Source organism: Canis aureus, chromosome 8 (genome assembly GCF_053574225.1).
Source record: "Canis aureus isolate CA01 chromosome 8, VMU_Caureus_v.1.0, whole genome shotgun sequence".
Taxonomy (NCBI): domain Eukaryota; kingdom Metazoa; phylum Chordata; class Mammalia; order Carnivora; family Canidae; genus Canis; species Canis aureus.
Window position 1 is genome coordinate 10,973,741 of NC_135618.1, and position 3,884 is coordinate 10,977,624.

General features: G+C 32.1%; 1 long non-coding RNA gene across 1 annotated transcript; it reads left to right on the forward strand.

Moving 5' to 3' along the window:
- Nucleotides 1–250: 250 nt before the first annotated feature.
- Nucleotides 251–3,487, forward strand: LOC144318015 (uncharacterized). Its single transcript, XR_013383878.1, has 3 exons — nucleotides 251–423; nucleotides 2,846–2,922; nucleotides 3,379–3,487. It is a non-coding gene; the product is annotated as an uncharacterized LOC144318015 (long non-coding RNA).
- The last annotated feature ends 397 nt before the right edge of the window (nucleotides 3,488–3,884 follow it).

The window sequence follows — 3,884 nt, forward strand, 5'->3', positions numbered from 1 at the left end:
TTTGTAGTATCAAGGACTGGCAAACTTGTCTACATACTAGGTTTATGAAATCTATCAAACCATGTTTAAGATGTTTCCATTTCATAAAACCTAAAATAGGCTTGGCCAAGTCCCCCATCGCTTAATTTCACGCTTGTATTTATGTAAGTTTAACGCTTGTGTGTTTGATTCATTTACAATTAAATTATTCAAATGTTGCTTTTAAAATTATTTATTTTGTTCTTAGGTAATGTCTTTCTTTTTAGGAGCTCAAAGCACTCTATAAATGTTAATGGACATTTTCACAATACCCCTATGAAGGAGAAGGCAGTGAGTTCTGTGAATTTCACTGATGTCATTTTTCAAGGGACCAAGAAAATGTTAACACATCAAACCTCAGGGTCTTAGCAGTGCTTGGCCCTAAAAGGAATGTCACATAATTAAGTAAGCAGATTTCACTCTGATTTCTTCTTTGTTTAAAATCAGAATAATTCTAAAAATGGTACAAAATTGATTAGAGAAGTTACCATATGTTTAGTGGTGGGTAAGTAAGATAATCCATTTCCTATTTTCTTCTCCCTTTGTTCACTATTGATAGTCATGACCGCTAATCTTTCTCTTCCCCCAACTTTCCAGATTAAGAAGTAGTTCATAATCCTCCTTTATAAATATTTCCCAGGAGTATATGCTTCTTTAAAAAGTTTGGGGGAAAAATAAATAAATAGTTTGGGGAAAAAATTAAACTGAGTAGATATCTAGTGACCAAGTTACTGAATATAACTGAAATCAGTGTTAGTGAAAATGACAAAAACAGCAAGACCTTTCATACTTTCTGTTACTAACACAATACCTACCATGTGCTGGGAATTTTTTTAAGTATTTATGAATTGCACTAAATTTATTACACTACACAACATTCCAGACATCCAACATGCCTTTGATAAATAAGGTAAATTGATAATTAATGTTACATATACTTGCAGAATTCAAATGGTTACTTCATACGGAGTATTGCGAATAATATTTCTGAAGTTAGCAGAATCTACAATTTCACTTTAAAAAAATGTTTAAGATTGGTTCCTGAATGATACATAGATCTTGTAGAACAATAGAACTTATATGATTTTCTATACTTAAATTTGACTTAAGAAAAATACACTCTTGAGTGCAAAAGAAATCTGAATCATACGAGTTACGGTTGTGATTATCAAACAAAGAAAGGGGCAGGCAATCACTGAATTAGTGTCCAGGGAATATTTCACAGTTTATAGGAAAGAAAAAATGACCCAAACTGTCATTCATAAAATCCAAAGCCATTGCTAATATTATAATAAAATAATCTTCAAAAATAAAAACGATGCTTTAGAATAGTAATATTTAAAGAAAACTAAATTTCCTGGGCCTCAAAAATTAAATTATCTAAATTTGGCTAAGGAATGTTGGAGGACATCCAATGATCATCTCCATCCTCTGCGGTGATTTTTGACTCAGTCTCAAATTATCTCTTTTCTTGTTAGAAAAAAATTGTTGAAATGTATCCTATGAAGATGATCTATTTTTTGTATTCCTGTTCTGTAGTCCATGATTCTTAATTGCCACAAAAATATCTTTTGACTAGATTTCTCCTGTGATTTCCTTTATCTATAATCTTTATTTTATATGCATGTATGGACTCTATAATGCATATATTTTTATATAAAACTAATATATATGAACATAAGGGGGGAAAAGTAATTGAACACTTAGGCCATCTATTTCTCATTAAATTTCCTATCAGCACTATCTTTGTTACAATATTCTTGCTTTGAAATTAGGTGAATAATTTCAAAGGTGAGGCTTAGAGTGTAAAGCAACTTGATCATGGCCACGCATCTTAAAAGTGCTAAAATCTGGATTTAGATCCAAAACTGTCTAACATTAGAATATATAACAGTAAATGTATATCACAGAAACCCAGCTTCTTGTTGATGAATGTGCAAGAGAGAAAAATTAGCTTTTTTTATGAGTTAATATCAGGAAATAATTAACTGATTAAGTTAAATATATTATCTCAGGAAAAAAAAAGACAATGAATTATAACAATAAAGATTAGAACTTTTTTTCAGTAGAAATCTTACTTTAAAAAAACTATTCTTGTAAACATAATTGGGCACACATCAAAATATCATCAAGGTTATTAGAAACCATTGTTATCATGAAATAAGATAAAAACTAATTTTGCTAAATGGAATCAACAAGGTCTTTAAACACAATTATATTTAAGCCATAATAGGAGCACCGAGCTGTTTTATGAGGCAATAATCTGGTTCCCGCGTGGATACACTATAAGGCTGAAGGCTGGTTAGAGTGTTTTGCAATAAGAGAACTGGATTATTGCCTCGTAAAATCGTTCGGCACTTTTCTCATTGTGATTATTCTACAAGTCTTTGAGAATTCACTTTTAAATAAATGTCAGTATACAAGTAAGTACTTATATAGAAAGAAAACTATGACAAAGAAATAAAGTACTGGAAGTACATATTATCCTTTGTAAATAATAAATAATCTTTAGGCCTAAAGAAAGTAGTTTTTCATAAGGTGATAATGGTAACCATTCTCAATCTTCAAGAATTTTTAGATTCAAAAAAAATCTTTCTCCTAATTTGTTTACCAGCCTCCACAAGCAGGTAACAAAGTATTTATTTGGGATTTATTGTATTTATAATGGGTTCATTTTCTTCATATGAATCTAGTATTTATAAAATTCTATCACTTTAGTAATGTCTATCATTTAAAAATCATCTTTAGCTAATATTTCTGAAATACATTTATGTGTTCAAAAATAGGACTTGGGCTTAAGAAAAATCAAATGTACTTTATTTGATAGGTCAATGGCCTTTGCTGTCAAATGGAATGCTCCATGTCTATGGATAAAATTGCTACAAAATTGTGGATCTATGATCAGTAAGTCATTTCCCCATAATTATTCACTTATCTCTCAGTCACATAATATACCCCCTTGCCCTGGAACACTGCAAAAGTATCAAATTATGAAAACTGGCTCAAAATCCAAGGCCTTATATGATCCAAGTCAAGTCCAAAAGCAGCTCCTCTTGATCCATAGAAGTATGAACTAAAATAGTAAATAACCTGTCCTCTATATATTCAACATCCAGTGATGAGATGAGACCAGCTTAAAAAAACAAGAAATTGGGGCAGCCTAGGTAGCTAATCTTAAAATAAAACAACAAAAAAATTTAAAAGGAGGGGGAAATAGAAGGCTTAAAAAGCAACTAGTTCATAACAATTCAGTAATCTTACAAATACTACCAGATTCTCTTCCTCTGGGGTAAAGAATGATCCTTTACTAGGCCTACTTCTCTACCCTGGGTGTAGATCTCCACTCTGTTCTCTTTGCAGCAACCCTTATCATCAACCTTACTTGGCCACATCTGAAAAGGATAAGGGAGTCTCTGTCCTTCCAATAGAGGAGATTTCCTAGTCCGTTTTCTGCCTGGCAAAAGGTGGGTACATGATTTTTTCAATCTTCAAAAGTCACAGACTTTTAGTCCAGAATAGTAATAGAGCTCTGTTAAAAGTTTAGATTTTCAAAAATATATTATGTTTGTTTCCAATGAACTCCTAAGCCCCAATTTTTTTGAAACACTTTTTATTTTTTTAAATATTTTTTAAAGATTTTATTTATTTATTCATGAAAGACAGAGAGAGAGAGGCAGAAACATAGGCAGAGGGAGAAGCAGGCTCCATGCAGGGAGCCCGATGTAGGACTCGATCCCGGGACTCCAGGATCACGCCCTGGATGGAAGGCAGGCGCTAAACAGCTGAGTGACCCAGGGATTTGCTGAAATGCCTTTTAAAATGCATTTCATACCAACCAGCTTATGCTATCAACATTTTGCCATAAA